General features: G+C 47.3%; 1 long non-coding RNA gene across 2 annotated transcripts in view; it reads right to left on the bottom strand.

Moving 5' to 3' along the window:
- LOC120901531 overlaps nt 1–19,671 on the bottom strand; it is a 139,123-nt gene that overhangs the window by 100,974 nt on the left and 18,478 nt on the right. For both annotated transcript variants that reach the window (XR_005739301.1, XR_005739300.1), the window contains exon 3: nt 2,342–2,389. This is a non-coding gene — a long non-coding RNA (uncharacterized LOC120901531). The remainder of the gene's footprint in view (nt 1–2,341; nt 2,390–19,671) is intronic.

Below are 19,671 nucleotides of genomic sequence, written 5' to 3'. Positions count from 1 at the left end.
CAGAAGCAGTACGTCATCAGCAAACCGAACGGAGAATGATTCCAAAACGAATCGAGCTGGTCGGGAAATTCGTGCCCGTAAAGATGAAAAACTGAACCAAACAGAAGACACACACACTCTCAGCAAGGGCTGTAGGAACAGACTGGTAGGTAGCGGGGCATTGGGAAAGGGAGATATGATATAAAATGTGATAAATCATCCTTAATAATAATAACGATAATTCTCATCGTTTTGTAGATCGTTAAAAAAGCGAACGTGTGAGAGTGAGAGATAAACCATGCGTCTGTTCGTTCGTTCCCTGTTCCAGCCCCTGTTGCTTGCTAGTTAACGCGCACAGCAACACTTTCCATCCATAGGTTAAGGGAAGGAAGGAGCATTTTCCCTAAACTGTTCGCCAACGAACAGGAGAAGCAGTGGGCCACCATAATTGTTCCTCCACTGTCAGATGCTAGTTTGCCACCCTTGGCACCACTCACACACTCTCTCTCTCTCTTTCTCACACACACTCATCGTTAATCGGAATCATAAGAAATCAACCATCCAGCCCCGGAGGGTTTATTATTGAAAAGTTCGCACGTACCAGCAACAGCAGCTCGGGAAAAAAATAGTAATTGGAAAAAAGCATCAGCACCAGCAGAACACTGGTAGCCACGGTTCGAAGGTGCGAATGAAGGGACGGACGCAAACAGCTGACTCATCTTCCCCGCATGCACACGTGGGGCGAGGGACCCAAATCGAACGAGCACACACACACACACACCTGACAGAGTCTGAAACGATGCAATCGACACCGAACGGAAGGAAACATTTGCCCCGTTTGGTAAGGCCTCACGTCATTTTGCTCATTTCATCCAGCTAGTGATGAGCAGCACGGCGAGATGAGTTGGCAGAAAAGCCCTGGGCACGGGCTCCCGGGGCGGGTGTGGACTCAGGCCTCCGGGTGGTTAAGAAGATGAGATTTGAGGACTTCTTGCCTAGTTTTTTTTTTCTCCTTTCCACAACATCTTTAGTGTGCGTCTTGGAGAATATGATTGGCAGCACGTGTTCGTGGCTTCCCACTTGCCCAACGTCCGGTGGTGCTCTCTCCCTGGCACCCAAACACACGCGTGTTGGCGTTGCAAGGAAGTGAACAATTATGAATGATGAGAACGATTAGCGGTTGGATTTGTAGGCGAGCGTGATTTGCTGGATTTTCTATCCCCCACACACACACATACACCCAAGATTGCTTCCGCTTTTCCGCAGCGCAGCGGGAATTATCTTGTTTGGCCTGAGGGGGTACATAAAGATGCGAGATGTAGATAGCTAGATAAAACGTTCACATGCTGCGAGTCCTGCTGGTACGATGGGTTTTATCGGCTTTGTTGGTCACTTTTTTCAAGGGACGGGCGTTGACCACGTAGCGCAGCTGAAGAGATGCAGCTACGGGGCGAATCCATTAGGGGATGCTCTCAACAAGTCAATGGATTAAAGACTCCTCGACGATTGACAGCCCGTTGTGGACGTCAAACTTCCACTTCATTTGTCCACCAACCATTACCATTACGATCCACGCAATGACAACTTTATGAAAATGTCTTTCAAGGTTAGTTCCACCACTGAACGGCTCCATCTAGCTTTATTCCAGCTCCAGGACAGCTCTACTCCAGTAATAGCTGTCTGCATTTGCCCCCCTCCGGCTAAGAGCTCTGTGACGCTTTTGTCTATGCTTCAATCGTACCTCTTTCATGGCTGCTCCGCTTCACATCCGCACGATTAGCTAGAATCGCAATCGGAAACCCGTACCCCCGTCCACAGGACCGAAACAGTTCCAAGTTGTCCATCCGCACGGAAACGAAATGGTCAATCATTCATTAGCAAATAAGATTAATTGTTAATCATACCCCGGGAAACATGGGTCGTGGTCAAGCCTGTCCAGAAGCGCAGGCCACTCGTTCAATTAGGGCCCATTATCTCGATGATTAGTTGAGCTTTGTGTGTAATGTCGGTGTCGTTGTATGTGTGTGTGTGTCCTTCGGCGATGAAGATGGTACCGTCCGGAGCGTCGGATCATCAAGTGGTCCTGTCGGTTGTTTCGCCCGTGCATTATAGATGACCATCGCAACGTGGTCCTAATGGGTCCACACGCACATGCGACGGCTCGGCTTTTCCGTGCCTTGTTCCTTGCGGAAATGTTTTGTGGATGTGGATTGTGTTACACAGGACAGTTAATAGTGAGTAGTGGGCTAGGAAAGGGAATGGAATGGACTAGTTGTTCTCACGAAGGGTCACTTGAATAATGCGTCTCCAGTCAGTGCTCGGCGGCACCGTCAGCCACTTCAAATCGATTCCAACCGCTTACCTGTTATGGCTGTTGAGGCCGATTTTGTACCGCGCGCTTGTTGACGGACTGTAAATAAAAAATAAGAAAGACCGATATTAAAGTTCCTGGTTTGAGAACATACACACAAGATAACTCCTATCAATGGGTATCGTTCGTTGACTTAAAAGGGCGCTCTTGAAACAACAAACGATTGGCTTTTATAAACATTCATTGATAAGTAAAGGGAAATGATATCAATTCCAATTGAAGCATTTGTAGCATTCCAGCGATTTTATGATGCAAGTTTCTTGCTAACAACAGCACAAATGTATGTTTCTTTTACCATCTTTCCCACAAACCAAAACGTAGAAAGGTTTCAAACTTATTCGCATCTTTGCCGAGTTGGCAATGTCGACCATCGTTAACCGTTCCACGGTTTGACCTTCTAACCCGTTAAACACGACTTGCTTCATCGTCTCTTCCACACAGCAAAAGCTGTCAAATATAATCTGCAGGTGTGCGAACGTGACTCGAAGCCGGAACCGTTTTATACACTGTTTTCCACATACAAACACACACTCCGACACCACACGAATCAGCTGTTTTCGACCCATTTCCCACCAGTTTGCTCCGTTGAATTTCTCCGGCCAAGAAACGACGAGGACGGTGGTTTCCCTTGCACATGGGAAGTATGAATCGCGTGCTGCACATTTGGCTCAAGCGTGAAATGGGCCCCGCGGAATGGACCCCGTTATCTTTCTGCCAGGTGAAATCAGTTTCGCTTTCCGGTAGATAGCTAGTGCAAGTTTATGAGAATGTTATTTTATATTTTGTTTAAAATTCAAAGAGAAGCGATTTATGGTGTTAAAACAATACTATAAAGGTTAAGAACTTCCCTTTGCTCATGTTCTGGCAATGTTCACGCATCATCATGATCCCACCGAATTGCGAAAACACTAACGCGATACACTTATCATTATGACGCGATTCGAAATGATGATGACTGACTACTTTCCAATGATGATAGGTTTTGAGAAGTCTCGAACAAGATCAGTTCCACTTATGGTAAAACAACCACCAAACCGTTCCTCTACTGAGTTTGGCAACCATACAACCTCCCAGGAAGCGCCAAACGTATCGTCCGCATCACCCTTTTCGCAAAAACGCTAACCCAACCACATAAGACACACACACACACACACACACACACACACACACACACACACACACACACACACACACACAGACACGCTTCACCCAAACGCCAGCGCCAAACGAGCTAAATTCGATAATAAAACGTTTCATAACACGCGATAATGGCATACTTTATTAAACGCCCGGCTACGCCACGCCACAAATTTGCCACCACTTGCCCCATCAACCAACCCAACGAGCCCCTCTATCTTGCCCGAGCGCCAAAGTGACAAACGACCCCAGCATGCATCGGCTGCACCGGGAATGCAACCTCATCCTCGCCCCCGGAAAGGTGCATGCGTATGTAAAACCCCGTCGAACGACCGGCCGTCTCTCTGTTCGTGCGTGCGTAATGGCGATTAACCAACGAGCTTCCTCGTTTGACGGAATCGAAATTCATTCTTGCCGGTCGGTTACACTCCCGCTCGAAGGTTCTCCCCGGGGAGGGGGACAAAGACGTGCGGAAACAAACCCTTTACAAGGAGCCCCACGAAAGCCTTTGCGGTTTCACGGTAACAGCACAGCACACCGTTTTGCACGACTTACCTTCCATTCCCCTCCGACTGCCCGCTTTGCAATGGAAAACTGCATTATGCATGCGCGCATGCATGTTGTGCTGATGTTGTTATGTTTTTCATGTCGTTTTTGTGTCTCAAGAACAGCGCTCGAATGTGCTCGGACAAGAGCAAGAAGAAGCAGCAAAACGGAAGAACCCAAACCATGCGCGATGCTTGGAAGCGAATGCCGACAAATGCCGCCTGGTTCGTGTTAAGGTTAACAACACGGTCGGTCAGAAGTGCAAGTGCAAACCCTTGGCGGAACCCTCGCTCGACTTCCCCTCTTGGGTTGCCAGCATGAGTGAAAGTGTGCAGTGGGAACACACATTCGAGGTTAGGCATGTTTTTGTGGTACCGACACCTTGCAGAAACGCAAAGCTGATCGAAGGCATGGTGTGAGAAACCATTTTTACCCGACTTTGGTGTCTTGCAAACGAGAAATAATCGTAAAATATGATAGCTCAATTGATGCTGATTGGGATGGGCTAGGGAGGAGCTTTTGAAGCTCCGAACGACGAGGTGCCGATGACGAGGTGCTAATAATGGAATAAGTGATCGCCATTGCTACACCACGATCGTTTGTTTTCGGATGATCAAATTGGTTTCAATAAAAATAGTAAAAGTGTGAAGTAATGCAAACCGTTTTTGGACCTAAAAGCCTTTCGTCAAAACTGTAAAGCTTAGCCAACTCAAGCCGGCATAGCTTCAATGTTCTATGAAATCGTTTACATGCAAATAAGGCCTGTCTTCCCAGAAACATAAAATGCACCATAAAATAAAGCTACGTCCATGGTATAAAAAACAGCCCGTCTCTATGCTAGACGTCGATGGGTTGCACCTTCAAGCCTCACCCTGCTCCTTCCTGTCCAGATCCGTCACGAAAAGAAGCAACCAAAAGAAAAGCCCCAACAGCAAAAGCGTGTTCTCCTTTCCTTCATGTTTCCATCCCTTTCCCATCGATCGATGCTCATCTCGTGTCACGTTTCACCTGCCCTGCAGCACCAGTCAAACCCGCTCGCTCACCGATACCGACACCCTGGACCGCCACGACCACCAAGGTCCCTAAGGATCGCTCTAGCACCACCAGCACCAGCTCCCAAAAAGAAGGCAAGAACGTGGCAAGTAAAACAACGCACAGGAACAGACACATCGCAATCAAGCGCACCGCCCTCGATCAGATTCGGACAATATCGGTTTCCTCTGTAATTTTCAGCTTACGTGAGACATATAATTTAATTTTAAACACCATCCACCAGCCCAGGGTTTTCGAGTTCTTCCCCCCGACCGCGGCTCTGTCTGTCTGTCGCTTGGGAATGGTGTACACCCCTTTTGCATGGCTTGTACCCACAGTTTCGTTCTGAGCCGTTAAACGGGCACGTTCTGTGCGGGAAAGTTGAATCTAGCCTGGGGATACGAGAGAGAGAGAGAAAAAAAACACAACGCGGTAAGGCAGCAGAACCTCCACGAGTCAGGTGGTTTTTTTCTGTTCAGAGGGGTCCTTTGGTTGGTACAAAATCTCTCCTTTGCAATAGAAACGCCATACCATGCGCGAAAACTGACCACGAAGAATGGAATTAGAGATGTCCTGCGGGCCTAGCAGCGGTCCAGTCTAGGTGGCTATCGGTTTTACAACCATGCAGCCCGCGAGCACCGTACACCAGAACATGGCAATTTGTTCCGTAGCCATCGATTCTTTGCGAACCGAGAACGGTCTGGTGCATGCTTGGATGGATTGATGTGCTTTTTTTCACTGTGGCTTAAAGATTACTAGCTCGAACTATATTAAAGGAAATAGTTCAAAGATCACCCGGGAATGACTATTTATGGAACAAGTTTGCTCTTTCTATGGCACACAAAAGATGAAGATGACTATTTCATTATCACATTTAACACATTTTGCATAACCTGCCCTAAACACTACAAGCAATCAAGTTAATTACGTCAGCCATAATAGGGTAAGTTCCCGTAAATAATATCAATTTACATTTTAGCTTTTTTTAGAGTGGAAGCGACCTTAAAACTGCAAAAACTTCCCAAACGTTCCTTCCCGTGAACAACGCGAGCTCTCCATTCCACCGGACCACAACAATTTGTGCATTCTTAGCTAAAGCCGCTCCACTCTGACCCCTAGCATTCCATCTTTGCATCTTCCTCCTGCCTCCCTCCCTCTGCAAATAGTTTCCATGTGCCCTGAGGCGTCGGGCGTTTCCCCACTACGGAGTTTTCTTTCTTTTTCGTGTTTCCCTTTTGCTCAAACCTCAGCACAATCCTCCATCGCTTCAGTTTCCAGTTCCCCTTCTGAGCTCGTTTTGGTGTTGGGGCATCGCTCCGGTTTTTGTTATAGCTATAACCACCACTTTAGGTTTGAAATGTAAATTATAGAGAATTTCGCCCCTCCTCACCTGTAATTATTGTATACAGTCACCTATTACCGCGCTCTATGATTATTATCGGGACGCTCACGAAGGTGCTGTTTTGGGGGTTGTTTTGCTATCTGTTTGTATTGAGAAGGGTGAGTATCAGAGTGGATGGCTCAGAAACGGAAAGGACCTATGCTTACACCCACCTCACGAAAGTGCGGGTCAAACTCTTGGTTTTCCTGTAGGGGAAAAGAATAAAACCAGCAAAAACCCCAACAGACAACGATATTAAACACTTGAACCGTGTGTTGTTTTAGCGTTTAAAGAGATCCACACCAACGTGGTTCCTCTTGAGCAGCAGAACTCCCTTCTCTCCTTCATTATGGTCATTATCGGTAGCTCAGGACAACCGGATTTGAGATTCATTAGTGCCTGGCCAGTCAATCAAGATGTGAAATCTTCGTCGGAAGTTTATTTCCACGATAATTAACAAACTCCAGCAAACCACCGCCACCACCATCCAGTTCCCGTGCTGCCGTTCTACGAAAACGGTTCACCTTTCGGGCCCAACGGCTCGTATATGTGTGTAAGTTCCAAAGTTTATCCTACCTTGCTTCCTAGCCTCCACAAAAGATAGCAACTTCAATGCAACAACGGTTGCCAAATGGGATCTCCCATCGCTTTCGAATGGCCCACCTTCCCACCTCCCACCAGAAAACCCTCCCCATCACTCTCGGTCACAAAGGAATTCAATTTTCACTCAACAACCTGCTGCCATCGGAACGTGCATCAGCAACCCGGAGCAACACGCCCTGGACACACACACACACAGGCAAACATCCCCCAGAGACGGTTTCGGTCGGTTTGATAACTTCTGCGTGTAGATGTAGACACCGAGGCACACTCTGCCCGGGGAAAGCCACAATCTCGGGGCATCGGGTTCGCGGTACCCAAATTTTGCCGTCTAATTCCCACCTACTTCCCACCCACACGCGGACACTGGGATGTGGGCGAAAATTCAATTGCATCCTACATGTCCACGGAGAAGCTGGGAGGATAATTGGATAAATAGCAACGCTGTGTGCAGGCGGCTCTGCGTTCTTCTTCTGTTGGTGTTTTCTTCCCCACAAAGCCATCGGTATCCAAAAACGCAAAACTCTACGCTGGTCATGTTACATACACACACACAGAGAGAGGAGGGAAGAATCCAACGGTTCGGACGGTTCTTTAGCATCCATCCAGCAGGAAAGAGAGTACCATCTCCGGTTGCAATTCGGCACAACTGCAGCTGCACTTTACAAATGAATGCACACGTACACACACACACACACACACACACACACGCGCGCACAGACACTGAATGCCATCGGGTGAAGGATGGAAAAGGCATCCAGCCGTGCGCTGTGTTGCCTACTACTTCGACGATAATTGAAGTAGTACCGGAAAACCCCCTGGCAGTAGTGTATTGTGCCACGTCAGCAACGGCGGGAGCATCCTGGAGGAGGGGCGAAGGAGCCTGCAACTCTGCGATGCTGATGCTGACGTGCCCAAAAAACGAAACGAAGATAATGAAGGACTCTTGCGGCGAAGGTTCTAGCCACAGCTAGCCGAAAGTTGGAAAACGGGCCCGAGAGTCGCGCCCGGGAAGGGCCTGATCGGGCGCTAGTGAGCCTGCCTGCCTACCATCACTGCTAATCCACCATCCACACTCGTACCTCACAGTGCTGATTGGCTTCTCCCTCCTTTCCCCAACCTCACAGTAAAGCTCGCCATGGCCCCAAAACTAGCCCAACTCGGACTCTTAACCCGATGCCTCTTTACGAACCCGCGCGAGATACAGCGCGGTATGGGATAGATCGAGACAAGATAGGCAAGATCCCGGACGTTCACGCGCGCGCACTCGCGCCCACTTTCCGCACATAAAATTCATACATCGTTTGGCAAAATGAGGGGGGGATAGGAGGCGAAAAATAGCTGCAGGCTTCGAAACTTCAAAATTATTTAATTAAAATTGCAAACTGTAAATGAGAAACTGCACACGAGTTGCACTGGTCGAGGTCCTTTTTCCACCTCTCAACTCGTGGGCTCGTTTGAGATGAGATGAGGTTGCGCTACTCAAGAACTAGATACTACCATCTCCTCTGTGCCTGCTCCTTTTCCGAGATCGAGCTGCAAGTATTGATGCTGGATTACCCGTCCGGATGCGCTACGCGTCGGTGTGTGAGTTATCTCACGAGATGTCTTCTGGCTTCTGCGCCACCGACGCCCCACTCCACTCCACAAGTGCTAAATGAACTCCAGCACGAGGTTTTGTGATGTATGCTGTTCCACAGAGTGCGCTTCTACCGGGCACACGTTCTCGCACAAATAGCATACCAAAACTTTTGCCTTCTTTTTTCCTCCAGAAGCTACCCCCGGTGCATCCAGAGCAAGGTCGTGTGCATAGAGATGAGGAACGAATCAAGACGAGCATGGGTGCCGGAATGGGTAACACTTTAGCAGCTCGTGCAGCTCAATGCTCCATGTTTGTATGTTAAATGAGAAGGAAAAACAAGTGAGAAAAAAGTAAAACACAAACACACACATACACACATACAACCATGCCCAGCTGCATCAACAGACAGCTCTCAGCTCAGAAAAAGCTCGGAGAAGCTCCAAAGGATCAACCATGGACACAACATAACAACAAGCTAAAAACACTAGCTAAAACATAGCATGAATTACACACACACACACTCACAGCAAAAGGGGAAAAAATAGGAGCAAAGAAACACGAACCAGTACAGTGGTGTAGGGACAACATACCGTCCAAAACAAAACCTGCTAGATACGTTACAACAGCGCCACTCTACAGCGCCGTCCTCGTGCAGGTAAAGTGCAGCCGTTGTGCAGGTTTGTGTGAAAAAGGAAGGGAGTTGGTGGATTGCAAACGTTTTAATTAATTTATCCTACACTAGCGCACTATTTACTTGCTTCCATTTCCTACCACCGAGCCCCTTCCCTCTCACACACACATCCCTTCGGCAAGTGCAGCACACCCAAGCCCCGGCACGGATTTTGATGAATGGTTCCCTGATATGGATACGGGAAAGCTAAAGTTTAGCAGCCCACTCTCCACCACCACCAGCGCCACCGTGTGCTGTGGAGGCAAGTGCATCTCCCCGTGGGGAGGAACGGAACGGCACGGGCGACTGCAGGGAGTTGTAAATTTTCGGTAGGAAATTAAATTGGCCGATAGTAAGTAATTGGAGGCCGAGGGTTGAACCGAGACAGGGCGTTTTAAAGCAGACGCTACCACGATGGCTGATGGTACGGTGCGAGATAAAACTTTTGCGCTTTTAGAACTGGCTTTAAAACTTAAATTGCTTTTCGGTAACTTCCAGACAGAGCTGGACTAGGAAGTGTGGAGACTTCCATCATGCATTCAGGCATTGATTTTATAAAACACTAATGCTCATGAAGGTTATTACGGACACACTACAGGCAGCACAGGCATGGAAACGGAGCCTCACGTTTGAACCTTGCTTTGAAACCTTAAAGCACGTAGCTACCTTTTTTACCACCGTTCCGCAATCCGTTCGAAGAAGAAGCAAGCCAGCGATGATTTGCCAAACACTGGACAAATAAACAAACATTTCACACCATTCCATGCGAGCAACTTCGGCAGCTTTACCGGCTCAAAAGTTCTTAAAGTATTAAGCAGCAAATTAACAAACAAACAAACACAACAGAGCACATTCATCCACTCGCATGCTTCTGTGTGTTTGTGTATGTTGTATGAGGCCTTAAGACGATAACAGAGAGAAAGAGAGAGAAAGAGAGACAGTGAGTGCAGCCTCTCCTAATCCACTTTCCGAATCCTTTGCGAAGGGTTTTCGGGATTTGACCCAAAACCGCAAACAATTTCAACCACTCAAACTTTCTTCCCTCGACAGCCTCGAGGCTCGAGTCGGGCGGAAAAGCAAAAGAAAAGAGAAAAGAGACCACCACTCCACTCCGGGGGATCGGAGATGCATTCGGAAAGATTCTCACACCGTTGGCGGGTATGTGTGTGTGGCTTTGCTAAAATGCTAAACGCTACCCACTTGAGACCCAGGAACCAAACCTTGGCTGCCGTTTAACAATTGGCACACAGACCCTTGGCAACTTTATCTTCATCGTTCATTTATCGCACCCGCACCCGCACTCCCGCCCCTCGGGGGTATTGGCTTTTTCCTTCTTTTCTTTTAGTGGATTTGTCGGGATTGCTTAAAGGCTAAGCTTTGGCTGTGCAATAACATTTTGGGTTTGCCCTTCTTATTTTGCCCACTGTTATCCCTTTTGTTGGTGTGAGATGTTTTTTGGATAAGAGAGGCATAAAAGGATAACACAGCCGAATGCAACTGCCTGAACTTTTGGTGAAGTGTCTAATCAAGCTTATCCTTTCGATTTCGTTCAAGCGAGGAAGAAAAGCGGGATGATAGATACTTATGATACCTGGAGGGTCTGGTAGACAAAAAAAGGGGTAAGTAATCCAGCTGCAGGTGTTCTAAATTAATTTACCCAAGATTGAAGGGTTTGTTTGTTTAAGAAACAATGAGCCAGGTCTTGCACAGAGCAAGCGAAGGGTAACCGAAAGCAAGTCAGCAATAAAGCAATAAAATTGGAAAAATAGGTTCGTAAATGACACTCGATCCTTTCCTCCTCGAACGAACGAACAAATTGCAAACCGTCAATAGAACATATCGCTCTCAATCTTATTCACGCGAAGCAAAGCGGTAAAGCTTGTTGCCCCGGCAATCACTGACGACTTTGCTTCCAGGTACTTCTTCTTCAAAATACGCGGTGTAAACATACGCTTCTGCCGCAAAGATGCTCCCGAACACCGAGACAGAGACAGAGAGAAGGGCAAAAAGGGAACCAAGCATGCGGCAATAATCCGTACTACAGACACGTCCACACGACGTCCAAAAACACAAACACACCAAGCAACGCAGGGTGCCGCGGGGTGGATTTTAAACGCGAAAGAACAAACGCTCCCCTCCCCGAAGCCAGATAGATCGGCCAAACACACAAAAACACGGGACAGCCGCAGCAGCAACAGCAGCAGCAGAAGAAGAAGAAAAAGAAGACAAGAACGCTCAGATAATAACACATAATTTCTCTTAACTGCGAACAGCTGTGAGGCTGGCAGAGGGCGAGATGCTGCAGTTCGCTTCAACCGAGATGAAATAAAACCCAAAACGCCACCGTCCGTGTGACCGTGTACCGTGGCAAACGGTTACACACACCCGCAGCTGATGCCTGCACTTTCATCAGGTACAATCGTAGTTTCTACGACCATGCCCAGAGCCATGCCAGAGTTGCACGCGGGAACGCGGTGATAAGCCGCTGGCGAAAAGTGCGCCCTTTGGTACGCACGATTTCCCGCACGCCCTCACGCAAAGCCCTAATGAACCTGCTGCTGCTGGTCGTGGTGGCGGTCCCGTTGCTGTTGGTGTGAGTATGTTTGAATTACACAAATTAAATTTCGTTCCGTATTTACATTTCTTATCACCTCGACCAGACCTCGGGTTCGCTTCCCGTGCGGGTACGCCGTCAGGGTGACGCATCGTTCTGACGGTTTTACCACGCTTCAGGTTGGCAATGCACAAGCGCGCCAAAGAGCTCCCGTGAGGTCAGTGGGATGATAGAGCGAAAAAGAAGCGACCTGGTGGTGCTGGTATTTACTTCTCCTTTACCACACCTTTCACTCCGTTTCGGGGGTTTGTTGGCCCGAGCCAACATACCACGCGCTACCGGAGGGAAGAGCACCGAAAAAGGGTTAGCAGGGATGTGCAGAAGCTTTTATGAGGGCGATGTAAGATAATTTTTATAAATGACAGTACCGACCGTGTCCGCATTGGAAGGACAGACGGAGACGCTGACAGTGTGAGAGAAGGAGAGAGAGAGAGAAAGAATGAGAAATGCACCAGTGAAAGCATCGCTAATGCAGCGTGGACGCGTTTATCTTTGGTTTTGGGGGCTTCGGGAAAGGATTGCGGCCTTTTCTGCTGCGACGTCCTGCGGCGAGTGGTTTTATTTGATTGCAAAAATTTGCCTTGCCTGATTGAACTTCAAAGGGAAACGTACCGAAGAATGGTATGGTAACAATACTTTTTATTAATGGTAGTTTTGTATGCTAACACAGGCCTGCAAAAACGCATCTTTTAATTGCACTTTATTCTTCTCTTATGCTGTTTTTGCGAAAGCACGCAAAAGACAATCATCAAAATTGACAAACAACACAAACATGTACGTGAAGAGAGAGGGAGAGAGTGTTTTTGCATGCATCCCACAAATTGCTTCACTCTAACCCAGGTCAAATGTCCGATCACTTGTGGAAGCTCAAAGCTCAACTTGCCCCCAAAGAACGATGGTGTGCACGTTTCTCGATTGGCGACAACACACACACACAAGATCCAATTCAATCCCACTTCCATCATCTAACATCCATCCTGTCCGGTTTTGCCCTGTACCGAAACCGAAACGAACACAAGGACACAAGGAAGTAAGCCGTCCGGCCACTTTCCTACGCTCGTCCTCGATAGTGCCCACTTGCTCTAATCTATTCAGGAATTAAGCATCCATAAGGACCGAGCTAACTTCCCTCCCGGGGAATGGGCCCTTTCCCAACCCCTCCAGGAGCCATCAAACGTTCCATCCAAGAGAGAGAGAGAGAGTGCGAGAAACGGCAAAGATAAAAGCGACAGAAAGTCATCGACCATCTATCCATCTATTTTCCGCCGAATGCGTCCACCGGGCGGGCTGCTGCCAGTGGGACCAATGCACGGACCACGAAAGCAGGCAACAGCAGCAGCAGCAGCAGAAAGTAATGAAAAAATACCTTTCCATCAAATATTTATCCCTTTTTTATGTATTCCACCGACTCGCCCGGACACGCGAGCCGACGCTCGATGCCATCTGGAGCGGTGAACGGCCACGGGGACATGGCAGGCACGAAACCCGAACAGGAGAGAGAGAGAGAGAGAGAGAGAGAAGTATAACCTTTTTGACTTCGTTTTTATGATGATTTATTTAATAGATATTAATACCCCGACAGTCCCCCGAGCGGATCGATTGGCTACGTGCATCCTTTTTTCCTTTCTTTCTTTCTCTTTTTCTGTCCTCTTTTTTTGTTCGTTCTTGCTCTCCAGTGTCCAGCGTTGTCCAGATGACCGGATCGTACCATCCGAGCCGCAGGACTGGGAAATGGTTGTAAATCATATTTCCGAATGGTAAGCGTTCGCTAGCAGGCGGCATTGGGCGTTTGTTGGGCGTCTGCTGCTGCGTCGAATGATGGCTTTCCATCGGACACAGAATCTGGCCATTCTTGGGTGCTTGTCAAGCTGGTGGTCCGCGTTTTGTGAGCTTTTTTTGTGTTTTGTGTTTTGGACACACCAACTCACCAAACGCTCAATCCAGATGATGACCCGTTTTGTGTGATTTTTGTCAGATTTATGAGGCGTTTGATGAATCTGAATAAGTTTGCATGCCATTTTGAAAGTGTTTAGTCAGGTTCAGGACACTTTTTTAGCAATATCTGGAACGTTTTTTTTTTTTTTGGAGAACCATCCCAGACACTGCGTCACACGAAAGAAAAACATTCCACCATGCGTTCCTTACATTCCAACACGCATCAACAATCAATTATAGTTCGATTATGTTGGCTGCTATCATCTCGCCTTTTCTCCAAAGCTGCAACAAAAAAAGGCGGATGAAAATCTCTCCCATAGAGATGGTAACCGAGTTGCCCGTCCATTATCGAGCGCAGAGTTCGTCTAATTGGAAAACAATTAAGACTAACAAGCACAGCGTCTTGTGCTGCGAATCAAAACAAACGCTGCTTCGCAGAACTCCGGTAGGCGAACGAACCAGCGTCCGGAACCTGCGCCCGGCCCGGCCAACCGGTTGACATGCAAATCAACCCTGTCTGTCTGCCTTGCCTTGGTTCTACCCTGTTTGTTGGTGGGATTCCCCGGGAGTAGAGCAAACCCAAGGGACCCGTTCCAACCTAAGCTGCCATGTGAAGTTCGGGACGAATCGAGCTAACGATGTCAGTTCCCACCGACGCCAAAAAAGGCCTACACTAGCAAGGTCTTCCAGGAGGAGGATGCGCCCGTCGACCATCGACTTTCCACAGATGGTCCAATTAGTGCGTCTCGAGAACATCGGAGCTTTCTTTCGGTCAGACTGGCTGGCTGGCTGGCTGGCTGGCTGGCTGGTTTTCATCCACTCTTCTCGGAGCGCCTTTTGCCTGGACTTCCCTGGTAGATGGTGAATTTAAGGTAAGTCAAGGATAAAAAACTCGGCGAGCATAACTCTATCCCAACAAACACCCTGGTACAGCGCGTGGTAGTAGTTCTCTGCAAATTGAATGGAATCATCCCTATCAGTGGTCGCTTAATGAGATATTAATAATTCTTGATCGCTTATCTTGATCGATCATTCGCGACGTTTTCGCCACTAAAGGGAAGCAGCGAGTTCCATTCGAACCGGTTGAGCCTTCTGAACGGTTGAGAGGTGTACCGGGCTAAGGGAGTTGAGCTTGCAGTGAGCAATCTTTATAGAAACAGAGGCTTTAAGAAATTAAAGAACAAACCTGTTCGATGAAATGGTTGCAGTAAAGCTTAGTTTTATTATAACGCTTCTTGTGTGGTCCCTAGTTGGATTACATGCTTGATTAGCCACACTGCCCCTAAACAACTTCTGTAGAGAAGCGTCTACTTTATCGAATTGCCCTTCTTCCCAAAAAAGATTAAAATGATAATAAGCTTCAAGATGGAGTAGGCAACCGCAGAACTCAACATTCTGATGCATCCCAGTGAGAGAGGGCAATAAAGTGACAGTCTTTATGACAGACAAGCATATAGAACTGTCAAAAAAGGTCTCTAAACGAGTGTCTCCCAACTCTCTATGCTTGTTCTCGCTCCAAGACCCACGCGTGCAACGATTGAAATGAAGTTTCTTCCACACTTACATCACCTTTCAAATCCGATTCCAATCATAAACGGCTGATCGTAAAACTCATGCTCATCGAAAATTGAATCTCGTTTTCGTCCCACACCGCTAACCCGTAAAGGGTTAACCAGGTCAGCTCGCTTGGTGGAGAGGGCGTTTTGATCAGAGTTAAAAGATTAGCTAATCTAATGGTCAATCTACTTCCAAAACTATTTCGATCGATCGGTTCAATCCAATCTGCGAATAAAACAATTGAAACGATTTCAACATTCCTGCACCGCTGGATGAAACGTATTTAAGGCCCCGTGGGTCTAACGTCTGTATAGATTCCCATCGGCACCTAGGCATGGTACACACACACACGTAGGGGCACTCTGTCACGATTTTTTGGAAGATCATCAACTTTGCATCAGCAGCAATGCTGACCCACATTTTTAAACCCGATCGACACAGCGGCTTTCAACATCGATGACGAACATGATGAATATAAAAAGAGAACCACACACACAAACTCTCTTCGATCGGACGCGAAACCGGTCCGCCTTCCTTATGCTTTTGCACGCAAATTCTTTTCGCGTCTTTCACTTATCGTGGGCCGCCGGTCGATAATGATGTTGCCGCTGAAAGTGTGCAGTCACTTCACGATCTTCGCGAGCCTTCCAGGACGGGGACAGGAAGGGATGAACGTAATCCGTCGCCTGTCCCGTAGCCCAAACGAAGAAGTCAGCTAGCGAAAGCGGACTAATCGCGATTTCCGTAATCGTTCCCCATTTGCGGGTGATTCTAATCGATTTCTCAACTTCTTACCCATTATCCTTCAACCCCACTTCTTACCCATTATCCGGGCTGGAGTGGATTGAAGGCAATACGTTAGCATTTCTTTTTCTGTCACTGCCTCCTCGGTACGGGCATCGAAGACGGGACGAGGACCGGTTACGCTTCCTGCAGCAAATAATCTTTTAATTGATTACGCGCAGGAATCCAATAAAGCCCGAACGCGAAGTATTGCAGCAGTTGTCCTGTCCACAGTGAAACTCTTCCATTCTCGAATCCGTCCCATAAGCAACGGTGTGAAACATTAGCGAATATTTCCTTACACTTTGCGGGGAGGCTCTTTGCAGAAGGCATCGCACGGAGTTAGACGCCAGCATAAGCACGTGCTTCATGCCCACTTTTCTCTATTTCTTTTTCTATGACCCACCAGTCACCGACACGAGGCGGTGGCTCGATGACAAAAGTTTTAATTAAATATTTAATAAATTGATAATCCATTTTCATTATTTGCCCTTATCGGCTACCGATGCCACGCGGGCGCAAACAAACGGCGCCACGATAAGGCATGGCCTCTTATCCCCTCTTTAGGGGGTTTATGCTGCTCCACACCCCGTGGAGGGAACACATCACATCATTTGAACGGTATTTTAATCTGTTTTAGGAATTTTGCACCGACAAACGCATGACCTTCAGCGTTCTAGTTTGTGCCATTGTAAAATATAAATTAAAAACGCTGACATATCAGCGGGGTGATGAACTTTTGCGAAGGAAGTTTATTTCTATTTTGACTAAGTGGCGCCACTTTTGATTGCTACCGATTCGCCAGGTTCAAACGGGTGCCGGCAGCTCTAAGCGATTAATGTAGTGCGTGTGTGTTGGCCACTGTTTGGGTTTCGATTCCCACATCTATCATGTGGATGAGCGGACGAGTAATTTGGCTAGTAAAAAGCAGTGGAAAACAGTGATTAAAACTTATATTTAAGACAAATAGAAGAAGGTGATTAAACGACAATCAACAGCTTATCAACAGTTTGTGGACGCGATCAATCTATAATAAAGCAACATATTACGATGATCAGCTCCACAAAGCTATCTTCTTTGAACTATTTGTAGCACAATAAAACTATTATTAAACTGCTGTGTAGAAAAAAAACGGAAACCTTGCAGCTTTAATTGACAAATGGATGGAAAAAAGTGCATCGCTTTGATTTCGAAACTGAATAATAATTATGCCATCGCCCACTATCGACCAATGTGGAAGTGGTCAACCTTCATCATTCATTTTATCACCTACCAACGCCACATCCCTGCCAGCACAACTTTTCCCTTACGTTTTCCGTTTTACTACTAGTTTTTCACCTCTGACTGCCAGCAGCTGCAGCTGCACTTTAGCAAACAGAACGGGGGAAAAAAGCGCCCCGAACAGCCAAATAGACATGAAACGTCGAGTAAAAAGCGTGGTTCGAGGGTTCGGAGGTGTTCGAATAATTTTTATTTTAATGACAGTAATTATGGGCCGCCTCTATCCGTCGGCGGAAGCCAGGCCCGGAGAGTTTTGCGTTTAACATAAGCCACGCTGCACGCGGTGTGTATGTGCCTCATTTGGTTGAACTCAAAACCGAAATGCAAACGCGTGCACGCGCGCCCCGGAGCCGTGTATGCGGTGGTGACACTGCGGTGGTGTTCAGTTCCGGCCGAACCGCGCCAGTGATGACGTGTTAAAATCATTATCATAAATGACCACAACAAAGGGCGGCTAAAGTGATCCCGATCCCGGCGGTGCGATGTGCGATGTGTGAGAGGATACGCCGCACAGAGGGCGTACATTTAAACAACGCGACGTGAGGACAGAAGCAAAAAACACAGGACGCTTCAGCTGCAGCAAGCCGCGCCCTCCGCCGCATCCTAGTGACAATTAAAATGACGATAGCTTTGCGACCGCAAAGCGGGCCTGATAGCGATCGGTTTGACGAACGAATCAGCAGAAATAATTAAAACAACGCTGAGAAGGAACGCAAAAAACTGCGTACGCACATTCAATGCAAAGTGGAATCATAAGTGCAAATAAACGGACGGCAATTGCAATGAGCATGCTTTTTTGTTGTTTTTGTGCCCGATATGTACATCATTTACGTGAAAAAATATTCGAGCTGAAGTTGCAATAGCTTCCAGATGGGGTGGTAAAAGGCATAATTTTACTTTAATCCTGAGCGGTGCGTGATTTAGTTCAAAAAACCGTCGAATTCTTTTTCTGAATGGCTTATAATAATTCACTTAAAAACAATCAATTAGGTTTTTTCTCTTCTTAGCAGCTGCCGGGTCTCGGTGAAGCATTAAATCGGCAGCGCGCCCGTGTCGCAGCTAATACTGGCCACCCAGCAATATTTATTTTAAGAAAACGGACCAACAAACCAATCCAAAAGAAAACATTACAAGACACGCTAGAAGTAGGATTAGCTATGTGACATGTTGTTGTAAAATATTTACAGAGATTTTGTTCCGTTCTTTGGAGTGGAGCCGCTTCAACACCGCTCCACGTGTACCGCAGCTGAGGATTAGGTCTGGATCAAGCGGGTTCTGAAAATTTATTACCAATAAGCAGATTTAGCTCTAAACTTTGAAAGAGAATGAGGGTTAGAATAGAACTACGGTGCTGCCTGCAAGTCGACAATCGGCTCGGTGTATTTAAAGGCATGGAGCAGGATTAACCATTCAGAGACATCAGCCAGAACAGGTGATAGCATAAAGTTCCAAGGAAAAAGGTGCGTCACAAGTGCTCTTGAGAAGTTTAATGCTAGCAAAGACTTTGTTTTGTAATTGTTTGACGGAACAATAACGTTTTTAAACTCATCTTTGCAGCATTTATCACGCCATTCCAAGGTAACCGAGAGCCACTTAAGCTGACTCGGTCACATTGACATACAACATCAAAATGAACTCTAATGGTTCGTACACGATCGCGGATAGCGAAATGATTCCACTCCACCACGACTCCCTTCACTGCGATTCATCATTCCAGCACTCTACGCCGGTTACATCAAAACAACGTGTCGACCTACATCTAATTTGCATTACCACCATCCCTATCATCCCCTTCCTACATCCCCCCCTTGGTTCCGATTCAACGACATTAGCTAATTTACCATCACTTCCATCATCTACTTATGTCTTCTTTAAACAGGCAGAAACGCACCGCAAGCCCGCTCTCGTGGTGGCCGGCCGTTGCGGTAAAATGGATTAATCTTTTTTGTTGTTTCCCCTCTTCACTTTTTTCGCATTAAACCCCCCGGCTGCTGCTGCTGGTCGGTCGGTCGGTCGGTTTCTTAGACATCGGCGAGGTAACGGTATCTTTACGACATTCGATTAGCCGCTAAAAAGTATCCATTTATTAAATATCAAAGCCCATGTTCGGATGCTTTTAGCGTGACCGACTTAATAGAAATTGACACATCTATCGTGGACGGGGCCGGTCGCAGCACAGCTTGGAGCTCACGATTGCGATGCC

Source organism: Anopheles arabiensis, chromosome 3, assembly GCF_016920715.1.
Source record: "Anopheles arabiensis isolate DONGOLA chromosome 3, AaraD3, whole genome shotgun sequence".
In the NCBI taxonomy this organism is placed as follows: domain Eukaryota; kingdom Metazoa; phylum Arthropoda; class Insecta; order Diptera; family Culicidae; genus Anopheles; species Anopheles arabiensis.
Note: the sequence above shows the minus strand (reverse complement) of the source record. Positions and strands in the feature narration are given on the sequence as shown.